The sequence below is a fragment of the Pteropus vampyrus genome, unplaced genomic scaffold (assembly GCF_000151845.1).
Source record: "Pteropus vampyrus isolate Shadow unplaced genomic scaffold, Pvam_2.0 Scaffold59, whole genome shotgun sequence".
Classification (NCBI taxonomy): domain Eukaryota; kingdom Metazoa; phylum Chordata; class Mammalia; order Chiroptera; family Pteropodidae; genus Pteropus; species Pteropus vampyrus.
Genome location: NW_011888840.1, coordinates 4,263,336 through 4,289,127, shown reverse-complemented (window position 1 = coordinate 4,289,127; position 25,792 = coordinate 4,263,336). Strand labels below are relative to the sequence as shown.

At 38.7% G+C, this 25,792-nt stretch overlaps 1 long non-coding RNA gene across 1 annotated transcript in view; it reads left to right on the top strand.

The window, feature by feature from the left end:
• Positions 1-23,459, top strand: part of LOC105292555 — a 64,283-nt gene extending 40,824 nt beyond the window's left edge. The window contains exons 3-6 of the long non-coding RNA XR_895914.2: positions 9,987-10,079; positions 14,142-14,380; positions 16,748-16,831; positions 23,409-23,459. This is a non-coding gene — a long non-coding RNA (uncharacterized LOC105292555). The remainder of the gene's footprint in view (positions 1-9,986; positions 10,080-14,141; positions 14,381-16,747; positions 16,832-23,408) is intronic.
• Positions 23,460-25,792: the final 2,333 nt, after the last annotated feature.

Sequence of the window (25,792 nt, the reverse complement as noted above, 5' to 3'; positions counted from 1 at the left end):
CTTCTCCAGGATGGCTGCAAGATAGAAATAGAGCCAGAAAATTGAGCCACTTTTTAATCAACATGTTAGAACTTATCCAAGTTCTTAGTCAACTTACAGTGGTCCCTGTGAGAAACTACAAAGTTATTCCCACCAAGTTGCCACCTTGAGGACATGTTTGTTTCTGGATTTCTTTCTAGAGCATAAAATACATCGTTTTAAGTAGCTTTGGTGGCAGCAACTAGATCTTCATGCCCAAAAGGGGGATTTATTTTTGGTGTTTCTTTATACATTTGGAACCATCAAAAGTCACTCAGAGCTGAGCTTAAATAAAAAGCTGGGTGACTAAGATGGGTCCCCGCTCTAGGCTGGCTTTGATTATATGGACCGAATTACTTGGCAGTGCTCTCAGAACCTGGCCAAAAAGGTAACTACTCAATTGGGTGGGGTGGGGAGATGTCACAGAAATTGCCTGGGTGAAGGCCAACAGGAGTAAACTCGTGGCCTCCCCAAGAGAAGTACTTTGGACAAAGGAAAATGCAATTATGAGTATGAGTTCAGGCATTCACACGTGTTGAAAAGCCTTCCTGTTCATTCATCCACTAATATCACAGCATGGTCAGCAAGCATTATTGACCATCTACCTAGCCCCAAACACAGTGCTCAGAGCTGGAAACATGCCAACAGATAGGACCCAGTCTCTTCCTAGAGTGCTCATAGCCTCATTGGTGAGATAGACCTTTTAATGAGGTATTACAGAAACAGGGAAAGCTCTTTGATAGGCACATGCATAAGCGTCACAGAATCATATGAGACTATTACCAAGAGAGTTGGGACGTAATAACCTATTTTGGATCTACCTATTTCGGAACACTTTATGGCAGTCTGGCGAAACTTATGGACCCTTTATCTGAATAATACTTTCAAATGCATAATATTTAAAAAACTAGGATTGCAAGGAAAGTAAGTATATTGAATTATGGTTATCAAAATATTTTGAAAATGTGGCCTTATATTGTATATACTTCTTGATTACTCTATTAAAATAAGATCAAATGGTGGACCTAATAATTACTATAGTTACCAAATAATGAAGAACATAGTATTTTGAGATACTTGCCACAACTATAATTTAGTATGAAAGTATCTAGGCTTACTTTGGTAGGATAATCACAAGTACTGCTAATACTAGTAGGATTTATGAACTACATTCATAATGAAAAAGAAATGATCAACTTCAATTAGAGGTTAATAAAAATAAAGTTAATTTCCCAATCTTCAGACCCCCTTAGTTCTATTCATGCATTCGTTGGGGGATGAAGGATTCTTGTTAAAGAGCCCTGTCTAATGGGTGATGCCCAAGCTGAATTAGTGTCTGGGCAGGAAATCTGGGTAGAGCTCTGGAGATTCCCTCAGGAACCAGAGGCTCTGTGAGCAAAGTCACACAGGTAGGAAATAATGTGACATCTTTGGGGAAATTCAAGAAGTTCTCATTACTAATAACTGGTATGTTATAATACTATTTCTGGTGCTGGTGACTTAGATTTTGTTTCATTCTGTGTATTGTGTATCTGTGGATGAGCCAATGGAAGATTACCTGTAGATAGTTCCTGTTCTCTAGGAAGTATTACCTTTGAGACAACTGTCATCGTTTTCCAGTCCAGTTTTCACAACATTGTTCAAAGGAATTGTATAAGCAGGAACCTGAATTCTGGTTCTAGTTCCTGACAGTGTTTGTCTCCATTGCAAGACAAAATATTCATTTATTTATACATTTATTCCATCAATACTTCTTGAACACCTGTGTGCCAGGCACTGTGTTAGGCACTACAGGTACCCAGATGAATAAGTCACAGATTCTACCTTCAAGGAGTTCCCCATCTAATGGAGGAGCTATGACTTGAACATAAATACCCACAAGCACATAAATACCCACTAGCAATGAGATAATGCATGAATATCACTTAGTCTGGTTCTTAGTGCCCAGAAAGCATACCGTAAATGGTGGTGGTTTTGAAGTTCTATTGGGCTCTTTGGGGAAAAGCAACACGTCGACCTGCAGGGCATCAGGGACGTCTTCCTATTAACGATGACTTTCCCTTTCTGAGCCTTGCTTTCCACACCTTTGAAACAACAGAATTTAGACTAAACTCCCAATGGTCTCAGATGCCCTTTCCTGCTCTACCAGTCTACCCCTCTGCAGATTCATGGTATGGTTTAGGGTGGAAGAAATGTAGTTTTCAGTAAAGGATTAAGTCATCAGGCCTAGGTTACCCAAACCCTGCACATTCCTGAGGTCTTCCAGATTGACCTGCAGCCAGGTGCTGGGGGATAACCTCTGAGCCCCCGGAATATCCAGCCAGAGTGTCTTAGGCCACGGCACACAGTTTATGCTAATAAAGTGACTTCTGTCGTGTGCTTATTTTTGCATGCCTGGGACCTCGGGCTATCCTGTACAAATTTCACTTCTAAGGTGGGGTTGGAGTCTGAGCTTCTGAGGTCCTTTTTACAGCTGTCTCATGTCTATGTGGCTGACCCTCCAAAAAAAAAACCCTAGGTGCCAAGCTTTGGGTGAGCTTCCCTGATTGACAATATTCCATACATGTTGTCACACATCATCGCTAGGGGACGTAAGGGCTGTTCATGTGAGTCCTCCGAGAGAGGACAACACCGTTCTCTCCTGGATTCCACCCTATGTGTTTGTTTCTTTGCTCATTTTACTCTGTACCTTTCTACTCTGATTTTAATATGTAAGTATAACAATTTCTTTTTTAGTTCTGCGAGTCTTTCCAGGAAATCATCTAACCTGAGTGTGATCTCGGGAACCTCCAACACAGGCGAATATTTTTTTTCTCACCAAGCCTTCCCTGCTTCCTTCAGTCTAAATTCTCTGCTTCCAAGCTACTCTAGATCTTATAGCATAGTCTGTGGCACAACATATGAGCAGTTTTTGAACTGATTCATGACTGTATACTTTCTTTATGGACCAGACTTATTTCTGCAAGGCCTTGCTTCTACCTTACACTTCTCACAGACCCCACACAGCCAGGACTGGGCACGTAGTCCATTCTGAATGCGTCCTTGCTGAAATGAAGTGAATTGTCTGGCTGTCTATGAGAGAGTCAGTAGGGGAGGAATAAGGGGGGAATTCCTGCACCTAATCAAGTGAACATTTTAAGAAGGAGTAAACCAGAACCTTTGCTAGGGATAGAAGGCAAAGGAGTTGGAAAGTGAAAGGATCAAGGGGGATTAGGCAGGTATGAGAAGGAATCGTCTGCCTAGAACAGAAACAAGGAGAACAAATAGGAAGTCTGTAGCAAAGAGATGACACAAAGATATATATTGGAAATTGCAGGATGAAAAGAGGAGGTGAGAGTTTCAAAGTAAGATCACGATGAGCCAGGTCCTGAGAGACGCAGCCATGCCCTGTGTTGGGGGCGGGGATGGTCTTTGTTTCTAAGGATTAGTAGAGAGGAGACAGAGTTGATGCAAAGAAGCATGCTAAACATGAACTGCCTTGGGGCCCTGGCTGGCTTCGGTGCCCTCGGGCATTCTAATGCTGTAAATGAGCTGAGGATTGATTAAGCAGAGGTGGCAAGAGGAAGGGAGGTCTCTGGTAGGTACACATTCTGGTGAGGTTGAGTCTGGAAGGCACTGACCTGAAAAGCAGCTCCAAGCGCAGGCAGAGAGAGTCTTCCTGTGCCTGCAAACATTACGTTATTCTCACCGAGCTCCTGTGTAGTATCTGACCCTGCCAGCCTAACAACTACCCCAGATGTTAAGGGACTGGGAGACTGGCATTTTTCTTCTTTACTAAGGGGACTCACCCCAACCTAACATTATGTCCTGTTTCTATTCAGTTCAGGCACCCTAAAGCAGGCTGTCAATGCCCTGAACAAACCCCCAGCTCTTCCGTAAAGGGTGACCACAGACAGTGTCCCTACTCCATCTCTGCCTGGCAGTATTCTCCAGCAGGGGGTATGCTTGGCCAGCTCAAGGCACAGGCTGGGAGTACAGTGCAGTTAACTCCCAGGAGTCGTGCTTGCAAATGAGGGGTTCAAGCTGATGGACAATACTCTAACCTCCTTGACCCTCAAGGGGCCAGGTCTGAGGTGGGTTCTACAGAGTTTACCAGGGCGTCTATAGAGGGCTCACATCCTGGCTGCTCGGAGTGGCGACCTACACATTCCCATGCCCTTTACTGCTTTGCTTTCTTCTTTGTCTCATTCTGCATCCCCTAACAGCACTTTCTGGGATTAATTCCCAAATGAACTACTTTCCCTCTAATCCTTGTTTTAGGGGCCATTTTTAGGAGAAACACAAGTTAAGACGTCATGTCGGTCATGAATAAGAATAGAAACAAGACAACATTTTTTGAGTGCTTACTGTAGCTGAAGACTTCATAGATGTTATCCCCCATTTAATCCTCATGACTACCTCTCAAGGTATTGTTATCATCTTATTTTATAAATGAGGAAACTAACTTTGAGAGGGATGACATACCTTGGCCCAGAGCACTAGGTGGCAGAGCTGGAGGTCAAATGCAGGTCTATCTAACCCCTAATCTTACCCTTTCTACTGCATCACACAGTGTTTCTGATCAGCCATTGTGAGACTGGTAGTTACTCGGGATGGTATTCAGGATGGATTAGAGGGGAGGGTATTTCAGCCAGAGAGCATTTCAGAGGCTTGTGCAACCAACCAGCCTAGAGGACCTGACAACCCGAATTGGCCTTGTCATGAAAGCGATCAGGGAGGAGATGAACACAGAATTGCAGAGGCAGGAGAGTCAGAATCTGCTAATACACAGATGTGGGAGGGCAGAGAGGGAAACTGACAAGATGGCCCTAAAAGAGAAAGTAGGGCCCTATTCCCAGGTGGGGCATTGTCCCCTCATGTGACTGTGAGGGATCTCTAGACACTACAGGGGGGAAGTTTCACAGATGAGTGTGGGAGCCCCGTTATTAGGTGGCTCTTCTGCTGACTCTCCCAACAGCACTGTTGGAGTCTCTGCCTAAAGTATGTCCTCAATAAAGCAAAAAAAAAAAAAAAAAGAGAGACTTGTCATTCAGGACTCACTTAGATTACTTTCTTCAGGTGTAGAAACTCTCCAGGATTGGGGCCTCTGTCTGGACACTGACTCCAAGAGTCCCTTAGAGATCAGGGGCGTGCAATGTCTATTGTGAAATAAGCAATCTTTATCAAACTTGAATTCTCAGTCTTGACCACAGCCCAGTATGCTATATTCAATGATAAAACAAACTGAGGTTGACTCAGACTCATACTGTTGTAGCCGCCAGCCCCCGAAAGACACACGGACCACCAGAAATCAGTGAGTTATAGGAAACACACTCTTTATTCAGCCAGCTGGATCTGCCAGGGGTACACAGACCCCAAATTAAGCAGCCCCGAAATGTAGAGGTACAGGGTTTTTAAGCCCTAAATCCCATTCCTCATTCTGTCTTAAACACAAAGGTCTATTTTTCTCCTATTCACTACCTGTCAACCCACAGGTCGGGTGTGCAAGCAGGGGTACAGAAGCAGAAAGCTTATTGTTAAAATGTTATGTTCCCATGGGTGATAGCCTATGTTCCCATGGGCGATAGCCAAGAGGTAATTTTCCAGCCAGCACAATACTAATATGCAAATGGGACCCAAAAGAGCCAGCAGCCATGAGGTATTATCGTGGCTCTGCCATGAGTGAACAGTGGAGCCTCAAGCAGGCCCTTAACCATTCATGGCTTCAGCTTCTTTACATTTGAAATGAGTTTGGGTTAGATCATCTGATTTCAAAGTCTCTACCAAATATCAGCCGCTATGAGTTCTCCAGGGACTGGACAAGCGAAGGAGTCTCTCAGATAGTGATTAACTGAAATAATAACCACAGATTTAGGAGCAAGAACTATGCCGTTCATTGTCCAACCAAGGGACAATTGTGTATCGTACCCTGGAGAAGAAACCCATCTCTGCCACAGTATCCCATGTTTCACTCAAATTAAAATTAAAGCTCTCTTGGTCAGACTGAGCCTGAGCATAAGGGAGCAGATGGTAGTCACGTCCCAACACCAGCCCGGGAAAGCTGACCCCCGGAGGCAGTCTTAGACATTGCACAGAGCATGAAGTAGTGAAAAATTGGGAGTGGAGAATAATTTGTGATGGATAAGCAGTTCCATCCTCATTGTGCTGAAATAGTTCATACACTAAAGTGGACCTGTGAAGATTTTCATTCATTTTGGAATTTTACCAGGAATTCAGTCTATAGCCCTCTGCAAAAATTCAGAACAATGTGTCAGTATTCCAAAAGCCTCAGTAGCAAGACTTGCTGGGGTATTGGCAGTATAATTCAGAGAACAGGAGGGAGCTGGGACTGTAGAGGAGTTCCACAGAGGAACTGATCAGCGGCTGGGCCATTCTCAGTGGAGGCAGGGGTCAACTGGTCAGTACTTACGTATAAATGACCTGAACATAGTTGCGAATCAAGGATTATATGCTTTGCAAAGACCTATCCAATGAGTAGGATAAAGATATTATTCCATGAGAACATTCCAGGTCAGGTGGATGGCTGTTATCTCTAGAGGATATGGCTGTTTCAGAACATGACTCGAGCCAGCAGTGGAGAAATAAGGACTCTCAGGAGAAAGCCTGATGAAACTTGGGTAGGCAAGATGTCAAGAATCCTGACATCTTGGGTCATGTATTGAAGGTGTGTGGAAAGGGCTCCAGTCCCAACAGTGTAATTGGAGTGACAGCTAAGACCCTAGGTTTAGCAAATGGTGCAAATGGTGCATGTCTTAGGTAGAGGATGACTTCTAAGTTAGATCACAGCAGAAGATAATGTTTACTGATCCTCCCAGTACCCTACCAGCCTCAAGGGTTCAGTTACATGGACCTGAGGAAGAATAGAAAGTGAAACTTCAGATAAATCACCCACTCTGCACTCCACTTTAAGTAGTGAAATCTCAGCTAGGGTGACAGGGCATTAACTCTTAATCCTGTAGTGACCCTACTTCTATAAAGGGTGTATGTGATACCTCAGGGTAGGGTACAGATCTAAGAGATCCAGTCTACCAGTAAAATAAAATTGTAGTTCAGTACGTTCTCATCTGAGATTGACTATGAGATTAAATAGTTCATTCATTAATTCTTTCATTATTATATTATGATTATCTCTTTTCTACCATGAATGTTGCTAGGTACAGTAGTCCTCCTGGTTTTTCCCGATTTTCCTTCCCACGGTTTCAGTTATTTGCAGACAACTGTGGTCTGAAAATATTAAATGAAAAATTCTGGAATTAAGTAATTCCTAAGTTTTAAATTGTGCACTGTTCTGAGTAGTGTGATGAAATCTCACACCATCTTGCTCTGTCCCACCTGGGAAGTGAATCAACCCTTTCTCCAGTGTATCCACGCTATCTAAGCTCCTCACTCCTTGGTCGGCTCGGTTATTAAATTAGCTGTCATGGTATCACAGTTCTTGTGTTCAAGGAACCCTTATTTTACTTAATAATGGCCCCAAAGTGCAAGAGTACTGATGCTGGCAATTTGGATATGCCATAGAGAAGCCATAAAGTGCCTCCTTTGAGTCAAAGGTGAGTACAGTACAATAAGATATTTTGAGAGAAAGAGAGAGAGACCATACTCACATAAATTTTATTATAGTATATTGTATAATTGTTCTATTTTATTATTAGTTATTTATAAATTAAACTTTATCACAGGTATATATGTGTAGAGAAAAAACATAGTATATATAGGGTTCAGTAGTATCCATGGTTTCAGGCATCCACTGGGGGGCGTGGAATGTATCCCCCATAAATAAAGAAGACTACTGTACTTAACCTTATCATAACCTCGCAGATGAAAAAGGCTCGTAAAAATAATAGCTACCATTTATCGAGTGCAACTTGTATGCTAGACTTCACATTAAGTGGTTCTTCCTATTTTTCAAGCCTCACAACAAAACTGTAAAACAGAAAACATTATTCCCAGTTTACATATATGGGAACAGATCTGGGTGTGTAAATAATTTGCTTGATGTCATAAAAATAATAATCAACACAGTGATATATAAACCCCACCCATTTGACCACATAGCCTCCCTTCCTTACTTTGCTACCTTATATAAATAATCATTCTGAAAATGCATGAAAAAAATCATCAAAGATTTATACCTACGACACTTCTCAAAAAATAAATGAAGTCTATGCATCAAATATTTGGGGATAATTGACCATTTTAATACATAAACAGCCCACTGTTGACGAAGTGAGAGCTCTTGATGAAGAGTGTGCAAGCAGAACTTCTCAATCCAAAGTTTAAACTGGGACTTTCATTGGAGAAAACTGATATGACTTCATTGAAATGGACAATAAGGAAGGTGAAAAGAATTTCGTGTGAGATTTAAATGGACAAGAAACAGTGCATTCTGAATGTGTACTTCACTTCAAAGAACAAATTGTCAATCAGAGTTCAATTCCAAAAACATATGGAAGAAAGCTGAAACGCCATCTCAACAAATCTACAGAAACTGACATGTCCTTTTCAGAACAATCATCACAGCACAAATACCAGAGGATATGGGAGCATAGAAATGTAAATCTGAATGTCACAGGGACACTCATATTTTGCAAAAGTCATCTCTTAAAAACTGTCTCCCAGATGACAGAGTGATACTTGGAAAAGTGAAGGTCAAACTTCATCTCTCCATCCTGGATATTTTCAAGACCCTGGAGATTAAAAGTAGAGGTAGGCCCTGAGAGCTTTAAGAAGACTAGAGTTCTCTCCTGAGTTACCTGTCTTTAAAACTACACAGCTCAGGGCATTCAAGGTCAAAGGAAGATGCCCAGGAATTTGCGTAAAAAGAAGCTCTTGACTAATAAAAATGTCTACCTAGACCAGCATGTTCTGAAGACAAGTGTTGGGGAAACACTGATAACAGAAATCAGGACAAGACTAGAAAACATGTGATTTGGGTTCTGACCATGGAACCTACACTTCCATATCTATGAGATGTTAGGCAAGTTAGTCATTTTCTCTGTGCTTGGGTCCCCTACCCTTGAAATGACCTGCCAAACTCACAAAACCTCCACGAGGACCAATGAAATAAAAAATATAAGTGTATATTCTAAAATAATACAGTTCTTATGTAAAATGGAGTTAGTATCTCTCTTCTCTCTTAAAAGTGAACTCTTCCAATTTTCCTATTTAAAAATTTTTAAACTCATTTTAGTTAGAATTATAGAAGGTCACCATCAAAAGAACCAAATATGCATATAGTTGCTCAAGATTAAAAGCAGATTCTTCTGGGGAGGAGCCCGGGAGTGAGGGGCTGGGGACTACTGCACTTTATTATTGTTCTTCAGTACCCTTGACTCTTTTTATAATGCACATTCAATTCCAATTAAACTATTTACAATACGTAAGTATCAATTCACACCACCCCAATTGCCCTTTTTCCCAATACACTTACATCACTAATTTTTTGTTTACCAACTGACTAGCTTTTACATTTAAACACTACGTTTGCTCTTTTATTTTGTATTCATCAAATATTGACATTAGTTCTTAAGCAACTTTTAATATGAACCCATTACCAACCTTGCCCTTCCTCAACCAACCTCAGCCAACATCCACACTTCCACTCATAAATTCTGCAGTTTATGTTTATGTTGCCAGTATTGATGGCATTTACATTTTGTATCAACACTGTGCTAAGCATTAACTTAGAAATAGCATCCCTGAGACTCAAGTCGTTTAGCATGTCTGGATTTCCCAGGCATCAGTTAATCTCAGTAGGCATACAATTAAAAGACAAAACAAAATGGGGTGGGATTTGCGCTTGTCCTACATGGAATGTAACATTTCTTGACCAACGAGGTTGTATTACAGATGCAACATATAGGGGAAAATTAAATGCCAAAAAAATTATTTTCCCTAAGAATTTTAGGAGGGGAATGTGTGGAGTAGTGTCCAGGAACAATAAAACTCTTCGATTTTTTCCAATCCAGGTTGCCTGCCATGAACTCTAGCCAATGATGCGAAGTGTATTAAGTAAATCAGATCTGCTCACCTACACTCTCCTGTTTGCACAGTAAGGACAGGTAAGTCACACACATCATTTAAACATCTTGGAAGTTGGCTCTTTCCAATCACTGTCTACTTAATCTTTACTACTGTTTGCTACTGAATTGGCACATCTAAAAACAGTCACCCTGGACTCAGTGTCAAAACCTGCTGGGGTTCTCTTGTCAGCTCTAGCTAAGGTTTTTCTAGGAAGAGCACCAATATAGAGCTATTTCCTCAGCATTTACAAATTTGTTAAGGATTAAGGTTTTCATCAGATATAATCTTAGCAAATCTATACAAGTAATTTTCAGCTGCTTCAGGATCGACAGAAGCTTTTTCACCCAGATTTTCAAATATTTTACACTATGACACTTGCTAAGTCTTTATATCTAACATTCTGATATTCATACTCACCTTCAGTGTTTATTTCTTTATGGAATAACCTGGCTGGTTTTTATGATTAGCAAGCAAGTCAGTAGCAAAAATTCACTTTATTGTATTCAAATCTTAGGAAAAGAGAGAACATTTCTTAGTGAACTGCTTTTGTGTGTGTTATTTCAAAATATTTTGAATTATGTATATTTTTTTCCATTTAAATGATTAAGTTGACTGAGTGGACAACCCTGCTTTGCCTTTTTTGTTATTTCTAGCTATATATTTTTTAATGGTGGCTCTTATTTCCAGCTATATCTTTCTGGTATGTTTCTTTTGAAGAGCTCCTAAACATATCTAAGAATCCTCATGAAAGGATGAAAAACAACCAAGCCAAACAAAAAATCATGAACACACAAAGAAAAGAGAACATGAGATAATAGCATCAACATTTCGAAGCTAGAAATGAGAAGGATAAATGATTACATTTATAGCAGCCCGGAAAAAGCTGAGTCCTTGACCAATAAATAGTGGAGTAAAACCAAGGGGCAACCCTCTTCCTTCCTTAGAACCTTTAGAGGGTTTAAGAATTGGTTGCAGCGAGTACCTTGGAAAGTGATTTTAAGAAAGAAAGATTAGCGGAATGTTTATTTATAAAGGAGCTAAATACTCAGATTCCCATGTTCACTCCATACAGTTGGATAAATGCTGCATTTGTATCCAGCAGAACACAGAAGTCCTTTTCTTTGGAAATAATAAATCAGAGGGTATTTTACATACCAAGCCAAGATATGAAGCTGGGATTTCATAGTAAAACAAAGATGACTTTCTAGGGAGAAATATCTATGACTAGGAGACTACAGAATAGTTGAGAATAATTTTGCAGCAAACACACAAGAACATATACAGCCACATGAGTACTTTGCTGTATTCACCTTGTGGAAGCCATATACTTCTTCCAACAAGTTTTACACATTTTGGGAAATATGGGAGAAATTAACTGTAAACTATGTTTTTTTCATCTTTATCCACCTTAATATTAATATCAGACCTTATTATAAGAAACGACAATGATTCTTTGGCAAATACGGTTATTAATTGCACTGGATAGTGACATTTTGGTTTATAAATGTCTAATTATTATGTAAAGTAGCCAATTTTCTTGTTTGACTTATAAACAACTCAAAAGGCAATTTCAGATGAAATCGCCTGAAAATGTTCTGAGTTCTTGTTATGAATGTGTATGATGAGATTCAGACTCTAGATGATAGACCGAGCCCAGTGATTTGACAATTCTCACTAAGATGACAATAAAGGAATATAACAAGATAATCCATGATAACCAAGAAAATAGGAATGGACTCATCACAGGACGAGGACATGGGAATAGGTCCCTCAAACAGCAAGAGGTTTCAAAAAGGTTCTGGAAGCTCTAAAGAAGAAGGTGTAATGGTGGATGAAAGGGAACTGAGGGAACTGTAGCCTGGCATGTGTTTGGAGAGAGCTGCCCTAAAATCAAGGAACACTAGATTGACAGAACATTGCAGAAGCTCTAGACTTGGCAGCAAAAGGTACGACCAAAAGAAGTCCTGTGAATTGGAGCTAAAGGGAGGGGCACTACATAAATATCCATTTGTGAAACAATCAGCCACAGTCCTAATGCTCTGAACCTAGAAAAAAGAAGCCATACTTTTTATTCTCAGTCAAAACAATAAGGTAGAATAGAGAGCGTTTTGAGACTGGATAAAAACATGGACTTCTGAGAGTTCTACAGATGGAACCACTTCTGGAGGCTAATGGCTACATGGTACATCTGGAGAAGCAAGGTCATGGATACCAGCATCTTCGGCCTGGTGACCATGGAAGGAGAGAGCTGTGAACTTCAAGGGACAGTGTGGCCCTGAAAAAATAGGCACCGGCATGGTGAACTGTGTGGTCCAAACACTGGGGAGGTTTCTCCAGAAGTTTTCTCCCTTCTTAGACCCCCAAGACCTCTGTATAACCCTGGAGTTAAGGAAACAGAGCCCCAATAATGACTGTGATTGAATTTACAGCCAGCCAACGCAGACAGAGGATTGAATTTAGATATAACACGAGTTCAAGGAAATAAGTATTGACTGTGTATCTTAAGGCTAAACAACAAAAAAAGAACTGTACAGAAATATTATACTCTAGTTCGTAGGTTTGTTTTTTATAGGAATATGAATTGACTTAAGTATGATTTTAAAAAAAATAACTATTGACTATGTATTCTAAGACTAAACACAAAAAGAACTATACACAAATATTATGCTCTAGTTAGTAGGTTCATTTTTCACAGGAGTAAGGTCGGCAATTTTGAAACGACTTATGTGTATTCTGGGATATAGCAAATAAGTTAATATATCATAGATAAAGAGAGCCAGGTTGCTTACTGCTGGCGAAAGGAGTTATAAATTAGGAAAGAGGAAAACTCTCATGAATCCTGTGATGTTAGACTGGAATTGGATGTATCAGTATAAACTCGTGTTTTTAGATACATATATACAGATAGATATAGAAATAGATATAACTCTGACCACTGAGAAGATGAGAAGCAATGATATCTTAGTACCAGTGAGCAGCTCCTGATTTCCAATTGTCATTCCCCGAGGCTTAAAGAAGTGGTTGATTCAAGAAGTGGGAGCGGGGAAAGTATAAGACTCCAGTTACTGGGATAGAGTTAAGTGACTTGTCAGGTTTTTAAGTTTATCATTATGTGCCTGGTCATTAGCACAGTACCTGTCTCCGGTAAAGACTCAAGAAATATTTGTGGTTGAAATCAAAGTATTTAAAGCCATACTCAACACTAGATTTGTTTAATCCCTTCATGACTGTTGATGTGATTAAATTTTCATTCTTGTGCAGGATCATGAGCAATATACAAAGACTAATTTAGCCTCTTCATGGGACCCATGTCTCTAGCTTACAAATATACCTTGGTCACCTCGCTTTTATTCTCCTCAAGAAAACAAGAGTCCCAACACTGAGGAGCATTGCACCATGAATCAGCAAGTTGGTCATCATTAACATCGAACTCAGGCATTTTCCTATTTTATTATTTGTTGAACAACGTGTGTTTTCCCCGAGGCTATCAGAATAAGCTGCAGGAAAGCTGCCGATGTGTTTCTGAAGTGATTTTGGCAATCAATTTCCATCAGCCTCGTGTGGTTCTGCACCTATTAACACATCTCTTGAGATTCAATTTCATTCTGAACTCCATCAGTTCAAAACCACATGAATCAAATTCAACACCAAGAAATTTAATCAAAATATCCCAATTAATTTTAACTAACTTCATTCAGCTTGGCAATTCCAAGCACTGATTTTTATGCCATTCTTGCCAGAGCATACATGAACTGACTTTGCATCCATCAGATCCTTTGCTTTTTACTTCTTTTACAAAGGATCTCTAAACACGTGTACCACCACACCTCCATAACTTCCACAAAATCTTTTCGATTCCTGATAATTTGAGGAGGTCAGTGTGTTGCTATGACTACCATGGTCACCTCCCCCTTGGTAGCCATGGTTCCTCTGCTATCAAATATAAAAACAGAGAAGCCAAACCAAACCGGTTTCAGGGAACTTTACAGACCACATGAAAGTAGATGAGAGTAGAAATTGTAGCTCCTCAAGTCTGACTCAGTGAGTTTACAGAGCCTTTTTCCCACATTAATATTTTCTTCCATCTCTTCCCATTTTAGCCTAACCCTCTGCCATTGTAACAATCCGCATTCCGCGATGAAAGCTCGAGCCAATATTGGACATTTTTCAGGATCATTGGCTCACGCGTGAAGGACTTCTCTCACCTTTTGAATCCCTCTCCCCCAAAGAAGAGGCCATACACTCACATTTCCTGCCTTCCCAGTAATAAAACTCGAACTAACCTAGGCTCCATCGGTCAGGTGCACCTGGATGACAATGTGGTTTGAAGAAGAGCGAGGTAAGAATGCATCACAGCAAATCCACCACAAGTGACAGGCGGCATTCCGAGGAGGCAGTAGGGGACATCTGGTGTCTTTGCTTCATGTCCATCCTTGAATGTTGTGGAGTCTGTGACTTTGGCAGCAGCACTAGGGGCTCAATGAGAACAGCCAGGGAAGGCTATTTGGATATATTTTCTGCCAATATGGTCTCCAGTTATTATTTTCTAACCTTCGCAGAGATTTTGTAAGATACATAATATCCTACAAGAATTTCTTAATTTTCTTAAACTGCCTAGAGTGAGTAAATTCTGTTGTTTGTACTCTAAATCCTGACTAATACAGACCTGGTATCACCAACTCTAATAATAAATTTTCATTGAGGGACAATCTATGTGCCCGGCACTGTTCTAGAATCTAGGTAAGTATTATCGTATGGCACTGTATAAAACAGACAGAGTTGCTGCCTAATTAAGCTTATCTTCTCATACAGAGCTAAGCAAAAGAGTATCTCTCTTTTTAGAGTTTGAGATTTGATGAGAATGAGCACTCCAGCATGTAAATCTTATACAGGTGGCATTTGCTATAGTAAGCTATGAACAGACACATTGATTTAAGAAAAGTATATCAGAGTATTTCAGGACTGGGTCATTTATTGAATCTGGTTGCTAGATTTCCTCTAGTCTGCTGTAAAGAGATGTGGTGACAATACTCTGCCTGTCCATGATGAGGTACTGCCACGTAGCAGGAAGCCACAGTGACTTTTATCCTTAATTATGTCACCCTGAAACTCTTACAAGACAACCGTATACATTGTTGGCAAGTTTTGACACCAAAACTTAACATTAATGTTGTGGGTGGAATTCCTCCTTATTGCCAATCAGGAGCCTCTTGCTAAATTGTTCTGAAGCTGTATAGGAATCACTGGGTATTGAGAAGTCTATGTAACAGTAACCTGAATGTGGACCTGTGGATCCTTTATCTCCCATCTACTACTGGTGCATCTGGAGTCTTATCTTCTTCTCATGGGATTCTGCCATTTAATATTGTATTATTCTACCCATGAACACTGTAAACGTTTCAGATGCATTGAAAACTTTTGATAATTTTATTCCTAGATTACATAAGTTCTATTCTACATAGTGGCTTATTAGCAGAGTGATTTTATGTATTCATTTAACTTCTTTGAGCCTTAATTTCCTCATCTATGAAATATGGACGATAATAATATGATCTATCTCATAGATAATAATATTTACTCTTGTAATGCCTAGAAACAAACCAGGAATAAGAAATTAGATAGTTTAAGACCATCTCAGGTGGGTAAAATTTCACCAGAACATAAAAGAGCATCATCCAGATAATCTTGAGCTTTGCCCCATATTGATGTTATTACGATATGTCACAATATGTTCCTAGAATCAGTCTCCCCTTGAACTGTGGTCATGGAGTTCCCAGGTTAACATAATGAAAATAAGCACCAGTCATACTTGTGGTGATGAGATTTTTATTTTTTATTTCTCTTGTGAAGTTAACAGTCAAATCAGTAACAGGCAGTAACATGCCTCAAGTCAATACAAACGTGTTCATTTCGATCAAATTTGTATAATTTTCTAAGTGTGCCTTAAGAATTTCTTCATAGTACCTAGCAAGGGATCTAGCATGTATTAGAGTATCAATTAGTGTAGAATGAATGGAAAGAATACAGTCTTTAACCTAATGGAGCATACATCTAGTGTTGAAGAAAAAGTAATAAATATTAGGTAGATAGATTAGATAGATAGATAGATAGATAGATAGATAGATAGATAGATAGATAGATAGATAGACAGACAGACAGACAGACAGACAGATATTAGGTAGGTAGGTAGGTAGATGGATAGATAGATAGACAGACAGACAGAACCAGAAAAACCCCCTTCTCTTGAACAAATGCTATAGACCCTCCCCAACATAAACCACACATAAACCATGTTCCTTGGTTCAGACACCCCACTGTAAATAATTCATCTTAAGGGAATATTTTAACAACAAAAAAGACAAAAAGTAAACGTGTGAAGCTATTTATTGCAGCATTAATTGTGAGGAAAAAATTTTTAAATCTAGTCATAGAAAGATGATTTAAGAAATCATGGTACTATAACTCAGTGGATTTTTGTGCAAACACTAAAAATGCAAAGTACGGAGAAGCAATTTATCTTAGAAAATATTTGCGATAGACTATAAAGCAAATAAAGATGACTATAAAAGATTGGTCAGCTTGTATCCACTTAAAATAGATCTATATGCGAGCAAGGCTTGGAAAGGAACATGGGGAGAAATAATTAATGTGTTAAAGGATTTGAGGGTGCTTTTTTAAAAAAAAAAATTTCCCATGAATTTTACAGGCTACTGGTTTTGATTTTGGCCTCCAAAAGATTTCATGTTTCCTTGAGAATAGTTCCAGACCAAGGAAATCAAATTTCTCTCTGGTAAGTAAAACATAAATTTTTCCAATAAATTTAACCACAACCCCAAATGAATCAGAGGAAATTGCTCTTCTTTGGCATCGTAAGTCTTTCTGTGGAGCCCAAGGTCAAGGATGAGAAGGTACAAATATAAATCTGGAAGCAAATCCAGAAGCCTATATGTCATTTTAATGTCTTGGAGCAAAGAATACATTCTTCTAACACTTTTCTCTTCTCTTCTATAATTCCTGCTTCTTGATGGAGCAAAACATTCAGCTCATGAGATAACCCCTTCTTATTCTTCATTAGCGCATGAGTGGCTCTAACGTGGTATAACTAGAATTTCAAAGAGAAATCAGTGAGGTCTGTTGAATGCCTTGGCCCATGAAAATCTAAATGTAAGATCTCCTAGGAACAGCAAATATCCCCAACTATAAACTGATAGAAAACAGAGAAAAGGCCACAACCTTGAAGTAAGAACATATGATACAAGCTGTTTCCAGACAGAATTGGGATGTTCTGAAAATAAAATCAAGAAGGGACTTGGTAAAAGTTAGTCTTGCTACACTTGTTTTTCCAAGTTCAAATGACTTTATGAATTACATGCCCTTCCCCGTCTAACATTGTGACACAAGCAAAACAAGTATTTACTGAGTGTATGGTACTTTTAGAAATCCAGAAGTAGAAAGCATTTTCTTCTAAATCATTTTATTATCTCATGGGCATGAGAGATTCACATCAGCATTAATTAGAAAACAAACCTAGACATATGTAATGAAGTGCCATACATAATGGTGAAGTTACATGGTATGGGGACAGAACTTCCTCTGGAATCACAGACTTAGCTTTAAATTCTAATTCTACCACATACTAATTAAGTAACCTTAGATAAGTCATTTTAATTTCTTCGAGCTTCTGTTTCTTCTTCTGTAAAATGAGAATAACAACAATAATCAGGCCTCGTATGTGTGAGAAAAAGTTGCCTATGACAGTGAAGTTCAGGTTTTAGAAATATGTCTAGAAAGGACACCTGCAGTTTTGAATTTCAGGCAGAGACAGGAGAACACAATTGCAAAAAATACTTGGCATTTCCAGAGGGTCACAATAACTGCCTTTTAAGAATAGGGGTACAGGAACTAATGAAGGGAGCATCCCTAAATCCTTAGGTCACCACAAAGAAACAGGTGATGGAAGCAGGCTCTGAGCTGGGAGCCACCCTGTAGGTGGTTACCTGTTCTCCTGGGACAAGTATAGGCTAAAAAAAATTCACTCGTATACTCAACCCAGTATCATACAACCATGGAAATCCCTGCTTTCTGCGATAAATGCAATGGCCACGCCCCCGCATGAACCACGTGTAAAGAGATAGTCTACAAAAACATTACCTCATTTAAAAATTGAGTATTATCAAAAAAGGGTCACCCTCCCCCAAATACAATATTTGCAACGTAAGAAAAAAGGAATAAAAATAACTTAGGGGGAAAAGAACACTCACCAAGAAAATGTGGCCATGAAAATTATAATGGCAGATGAAAACTATAATTGAACGTAGCACCATAAAAATGAATCAAACAAGTAAGTATCCCTTTAAAACAGTGGGTATGAAGTAATGCAAGACAAGTGAATTCTAGAGCTCTGTGGTGCAACATTGAGCCTACGGTTCACACTACTGTACTGTACTCTTAAAAATCTGTTCAGAGGGTAGTTGTAATCGTGACTGTGTAGAAACAACATGATTAGCAAAAACTGGGAAGGAGCAAAGATGTTGGGATTTCATGTAAGAACGCTGGGTTCCTCCTATTACATAGCTGAGTATTTTAGTAATAATAATAAAAATATGTTTTAAAACCAGATGACAGATTATGAAAAAAAACGTTTAAAATACTTTGAAAGACACTTAATGAGAACTCTGTAAGATCTACATGAAGAAACTTGAAAACAGTCCTACAGGACATACACATCTGAAAAATGGAAACCAAGGAAAAATATAGTGTATTCTCAGATATAAAGATACAGTATGAAAATTATGTTCATCCATTCCAACGTAGTATATAAATTTAATGTACTTCAGCTGAGAATTTATGAATTTGATGTTACCATAAATTTCAAATAGGCATTCTGGTTCTAAATCTATATGCAAAGACATATTTTCAGTATATTCTGAAAATAAAGAGTAATGAAGTAGATATTACTCTAATCAGACAGTGTGATATTTTATAAAAGTTCCAAGAATTATATATAATATTATATTGTCACACAAATTGTAAAAATATTAGAACAAAATAGAGAACAGAATTAATACATATTAAACCCTGATACATATGTGATATGGGTGGCTTTATATTCAAATTGAGAAAATATGGATTATTCAATTAGTGAGATAAGTATAACTGGGTAGCCCTATTGGGGAAAAACACAAAATTATGTTTGATTCCCACTTCATTCTTCACAAGAAAGTAGATTTCAAAAAGAGATATTATTAAAATACATTATAAAATCATAAAAGTTCTAGAGGAAAGTAATTTTTGAAATTTTAGAAGTAGCTTTTAAAAATAATTTATGCACAATAAACATCTTTCTAAGTATGACAAATTCCAGAGGCCATAAAGGGAAACAATTGACAATTTTCATTAATATTTTTTAAATTCTTCATGAAGAAGAAAAGGAAGCTTGAATAAAAGAAATTGTGACTGGCATTTAACCGTGTAAAAAGATGCGTATTCCCATTATGATGAGATGTGCAAACATCTCTATGTAAGGAGATACCACTCCCTAAATATCAGATTGGCAAAACATTCAAAAAATAATAACATAATGCTTTGACTAGTGCATTTGTAGTAAGAGTACAAGTTCACATATGCTTGATGAACAGTAACTTGGAGATATCTATGAAATATAAAAATGTACATCCAGCAATTCCACTCGTAGTAGCAAAAAATTAGGCAGCAACCTAAATTTCTATCAGTAGGGAATTTGTTAAGTAAGTTATAGTGCAGCTAATAGCAATGAAATAATATGCAGCCAACAAATGAATGAGAAATTATTCTATCTACAAATATGGAATAAATCTCCAAGATATATGGTTAAGCAATAAAAACGAGGTACAATGTGTATGCAGTAACGTAGTATGATTCCATCCGTGTGTGTGTGTGTGTGTGCGCGTGCACACGTGTATTTGAATTTACATTCGAAAACTCACATATTATCCCAGGATAAATACACAAGAAACTAATATCAGTGTGTATCTCTGGAGAGGGGAGATTGGAGTCTGGGGGAGAGAAATAGGAAAAAGAGCTACATTTTATGCCTCTGCTTCTTGATTCTGCTAAATTTTGTATTATCTGGTCCAAAAAAATGATTCCTTAAACTATTGCTTCAAGAAATTGGGACTAGACCAGAGAGGGAGGGATAGGAAGTTTCATTTTTTTATTATAAGCTCACTTCTGTATTATTTGATTTAATGTGTGTTATTTTTATCTTGGTTAAAAAATTAAGCAGAAAAATAATTTTAAACACTCCGTTCTATTTAAAATACTTGATCCCACTATTCGGCTGTTTGTGCCAATTTCAGAGTAGAAAATATGTCGCTGTAGCTATAATAGAGACAAAATGTTCAGCGTATTATGGGAACACAGAAGAGATTAATTAATTCAGCAGTCAGATGGATCGCTATCAGGAAACTCGGAGATGGAAAGTGAGGTGAAACTGGCTGTTAGGTTCAATTCCCCAGACACGCGCCTGTGCAAAAAAAGCCTTTTCGGCATGGGGTACAGCATGAACAAAAGCATGGAGGTGCACAGAACACGCCATGTTTGGAAAGAGATCTGGTGGGGTGTGAGGGTAGGATGGCGCTGGAGGGATGGATAGACATCAGCTGGAAATGGGGAGTTGGAAGGGATATTCCAAAGGGCCTTGAATTCCGTAATGAGAAATGCTGACCTTATTCAATACATCAGTGGATCCTAAACCTAAGTGGTTATTGGAATTAACTGGGGGAACTCTGTAAAAATACAAATCCCAGACCCCTTGCCCACGTTAATTTTATCTTGCATTCTGATGGATAGACCTGGGAATCTGTAATTGAAAACTAAAATCCCACCGCTTCAGCCATAGATAGAGGGGAATCATCAGAATTCCATTTATGGGGTTTATGAGCACCATTCGTGTGCAAGGGGAGAGAGACGGAACCAAACGTCCCTTGAGAAGGTTGTTAAGAATTAATCATATGTATAGTCTCCCTTCCTGTACCTGTCAGGCTGAAAATGAAGATCTCTGTCCAGGTACTTAAAATTCTGAACTCATTCTTGCCTGGGCTGTGCTGAAGACCGGGCAAGAACAGGACTGGGAAGAAAATGAGAGAAGAGGAATGGGGGCTCTTTAACCTGCTACCATTTTTGGCCCCGCCCCTCCCTCCAAACATTCTCATTATGTCCATGCTGTGAATATATAGTCAGAAAGAACATGAATGACACAGGACAAACAAGCACATTTATTAAGGTTTTCCTTAGAAGCAAGGACTCTTTGCATGTTAAAAAAAAAAAAACAGCAATAACCACACCCATAACCAGTCCAAGTCCTGGGCAGCAGATTTCGTGCAAACTTTTGGACAACTGATTCAGTTGCTGCCAACAGGCCCCAGGCCGATGTTAATTATACAAACTATGCTCACCGGAAACTGGCATTCATGAATTCCTCCAGAATCCTCCTTTCACTAAGAGTTTTGCTTCATTGATTCAACACCTATCAGCTGAGCACAGAGATATGAAGATGCATTAGACATGGGTCCTGGCCTCAAGGATCTTACCGTTCACTAGTCATCAATAGATCTACTGCAGTTCCTTCATCCTGCTCAGTGTCACATCAGATCCTAGCAGTGAAGGGCCACCATGAAATGGTAACAGCTCAAAGCGCAGGTCTTCAGTAGCCAATCCTGGCCGATTTCAGTCTAGAGTTAAACAGGGAATATTAAATTTAAAAAGAACCCTTGATATTTCTTCCAACCACCTCAATTCATAGACGAAAAAACGAAGGTGCAAAACAATGCATTGTTTGTTCAAAGGCACACAGCAAAACTCAAGCCGACTTCCACTCTGAACCGTGTAGGCTGGGTAATTACAGTTTCAAATCCCAATGCCACAACTAGTCTGCCTGAGGAGAATGTGAGTGGTGGTGGACATTAGCTTCACTTCATCTTTTAGGGAGGTGAGATAACTCAAGAACTTTTAAGTTACTAGGACAGGATATATTGACCCACAGGAAGGAGATCGTGACTTGAGTTTATTCACATGCCTAATTTCTGCAACCGTTATCGATAAGTTATTACAGACAAAGTCCCAGCTTTCTGACTTGAATATTCCCAATTATCTCACCCAAGACACATGATAAGTGAGTGTAGTTAAATTGTGCTTGTGCTAGCTTCAAATCTAGAGTCTAGTTGGGACCTCAAGGCATAAAGCAGAGATAATAAACAACATTCATGCTGACTCTGTCCTGTCCACTCTACTTGGCAGAAATCACTAACCAACCATAGCACTCTTTCTACTGTATCGAATCCTTCCTTAACACAACTCTAGACAACTGTCAATCTAAGATGAGAGGACATGTGACTCAGAGGTACATGGAATTTGCTCATTTTCCTTCCTACATATTCCCAGCCTAAATCAAAGGCTAAAATTCAATTGTTTGAAGGATAGAGTAGAGGAGGAAGAGCAAAAAGAGTGTTCTATTGGGTAACACGTGTGCATGTGCGCACATGCACACACACACACACACTGGTTATAAGACTCCCCATGATCAATTCAAAATGATTCAATAAATGTTTACTGGGCACCAGCACTGTGCTGGATAAGGGGTATGCTGGCATGAATAGACATAGTCTCCATCTTCAGAAATTTCCGCACCAAGTTGGGAGAGAGTTCTATTAACAGGTAATTTTAAAACAATATAATAATGGTTATAAATCGGTTAGCTCCATGCCTTCAGGTAGGAATCATGACTGTATTTTTCACTGTTTTACACCCAGCACCCAACACCACACCTGGCTTAGACTGAGAACTCAGTAATATTTGATGAATGATCAAGGCAGAGATCAGGGTACTTAATTTTTCTGGAATAAATGGACAAAAGCCTTAAAGAAAAAGTCAAACTTTTCTGAATCTTGAGAAATCAGTAAGAGTTTTCCAGGTGAAAAGGCATGCATAAAGAAAAAAACTCTTGCTCCAAAATTATGTTGGAAAACAAACCATTTGTCCCTTTTTGTTCAAGATAACAATTGCTCATCTCCCAAATGATTTAAAAGAATGCTTAATGAATATAAAATAAAGTGAAAGGTATAACTATGTTTTCATCAAAGCTATTGTAATCCATCTTTATTTGCGATACATGCCCTGGAAACCCCCAATTCCACAGTGCTCACAGATTTCACCTGGATGCATGCTCTCCAAGTGATCTTTCATCTGGTTTCTTATGTGGAGCACTAATTAAAATCAATTAGGGTGACATGTCATTCTCTGGCTTGGTTCTACCAGTGCATAAGAAAGAGACAGAAGAAAAGACTTGAAGGTTAATAATGTGCTACTTGTTTTTACTCCTTAAATTGCAGATGTCTCTTTCTAATGGATGAACAACTGAAATATCAAAGCACTTACTTCAAGCATAACTAAATGCCTTCCATCAAGCAGCTATATTAGAGATTTGATTAACATTATCTCTTCTTCAAATGTGCGTGAAAGAATTCACTCCCAATGCTTTTCATGGAGAATATCTTCAATCTTCCTTATCTTTCAACTTTAATAAGCCGTCGATAGCCCATGCCCCCTCTTTTGTACTCGATGGTATCGTCTTTTGTGTGGTGCATTAATTGCTTTATGTGTGCTCAATCATGTGTCTCCAGCAAGCTTGTAGGTCCAAGGAAAAGAGATCGAGACTTCTATTTCCTTTACGTCACACATAAAAGGAAGGAGAGAGGGCAAAAATAACAAAGGAGAGGAGAAGGGAAGGAAAGAAAAGAAGGAGAAAGAGGAAAACGGAAAGTAGAAGAACGAGACGTGTACACGTTGAGCATCCGTTATCTTCCATGCATGGGTTTATGTACTTTTGTAGAACATGTGCCATCTAATCCTTTTAAGAGTGCTGTGAAATAAGACCTCTTTGCTCTTTGGAGGAACCCAATCAATACAAAGTAGGAAAACGCGGGTGACCCACAGAACACAAAGTAAATATCCCACTGCTCTCCTGAATCAGCTGATCAATTCTGTCTACACAGAGTGAAAAGGATGAAAAATTATCCAGATGATACATGCTACTGGGGGGGAAAAGTACTTGTTGATGAAGTCTCCCAGCTTACCGATCTTCCGTGATGGTTTTCAAATTGAGTTTCATAGATCCCTAGAGTATGTGCAAGGGACCACCACATAAACCATCCTGGAGTGGGAAGGAGGGGAAGCAGACAGTGTCCCAGGGTCCCCAACCCTGATTTAACCAGAACAGCTCCTCTTTTATCTATTTTCTGAATTGGAGTGTTCTGGAAGATTTTGCCGAGAAAGTTATTCTCCATGTAACTGGGTAGCTATTCTACTTTTTAAAAAGGGAAGTTTTTGAATGACTGATCTATAAAGTGCAAATTCACAGAATAATCGCACGGCCATCTACTTGTGTTTTGTGTAGACACAATTTAATTGCTGTAAGTAAAAAGAAAACTCTATTGATTTTCATCCCTTTGAAATTATGATCTACTGGACATTCTTAGTCTATAGGGAAGTAGTACCTACTTGTGATTTTTAACACCACAAAAAAGAAAAAAAGCATCTATCACAATGGTCTCACAGACGAAGGAGCTGTCAATGTGCTAATTTTAATTATTCTCTTCATTCTCATACCCTGTATTTGTCCTCTCTTTGATAGACTTTGCCCTGGGACCCATGAACCCCTTCAAACGTGTCTCTTGGTTGCCATGCTATTCGCTATTTTGATGGCTGAGTGTGAGAAATAAAATATTATCTCATGCTCCTCTCTCAGATTTCCCCCATTTAGTCTCAGTTCGTGACTTTATCTGCATGAATTTACATTCTTCATTTCATTTATAAAATAAGTCATGGGATTTTATAGACCCATTTAATGCGCTAACATATAGGATGCCCATGCCATTTTCAGATAGTTTATATAGTCAAATGATTCATTTCCTTTGTTCTTTCCTACAACTATCCAAGCGTCACTATTCTTCTTTTAGCAAATGGAATTTTATAATTTTTAGCAAAGCAATTTTGTAAGTTCCTGAAGCCATAGACGTATGTGTGTATAGATAATTAAAACTGAGCAAATACGTGTATCTGTGTATGATTATTACATATTACATATATTATATGTATATAGTATATGTAATTTGACTATATTACCTGTATACAAAGACAGCAATAGTCAAGTTCTACTCTCTCACTTACTAGCTCTAAGACCTGGGCTTCCTCAACTGTAAAATAAGAGTAATTATATGTAAATCTGACAGTTTATATAAAGATGCATCTTATGTGTATAATAGGATAGCATGCTATAATTGATCTTCATTTCCTGCCATTGTTCTTCCTTAGTTTTGACTATGAACTGAGAAAATTAATTTTAATTAACTATGATTAGAACTGTTACATCCAGGTGAATACTGCTTTCCCACATGATTAACTTAGGAACCTGAAATTTATTTCGAAAATCTTTGTTTGTTGAACAAAAATTTATTGCCTACCACCATCCATCTGGGAGGCACTGAGTTTGAGATTGAAATGAAAATTTACAGAATCTATGCTTTCTTATAATTTATATACTAAAAGAGACAAATATTAATACTGAAAACCACACGACTGGATGTATCAGTACGATACTGGCACAAGCTTTGGTTGAGAAGAAAAGTTCCCATGAGAGTTTGCGAAAAGGGGCTGACCCAGCCTGGCGGGATCAGGAAATACTTCTTCAAAAAAGAGCCTCCAAGTAGGAATCTGA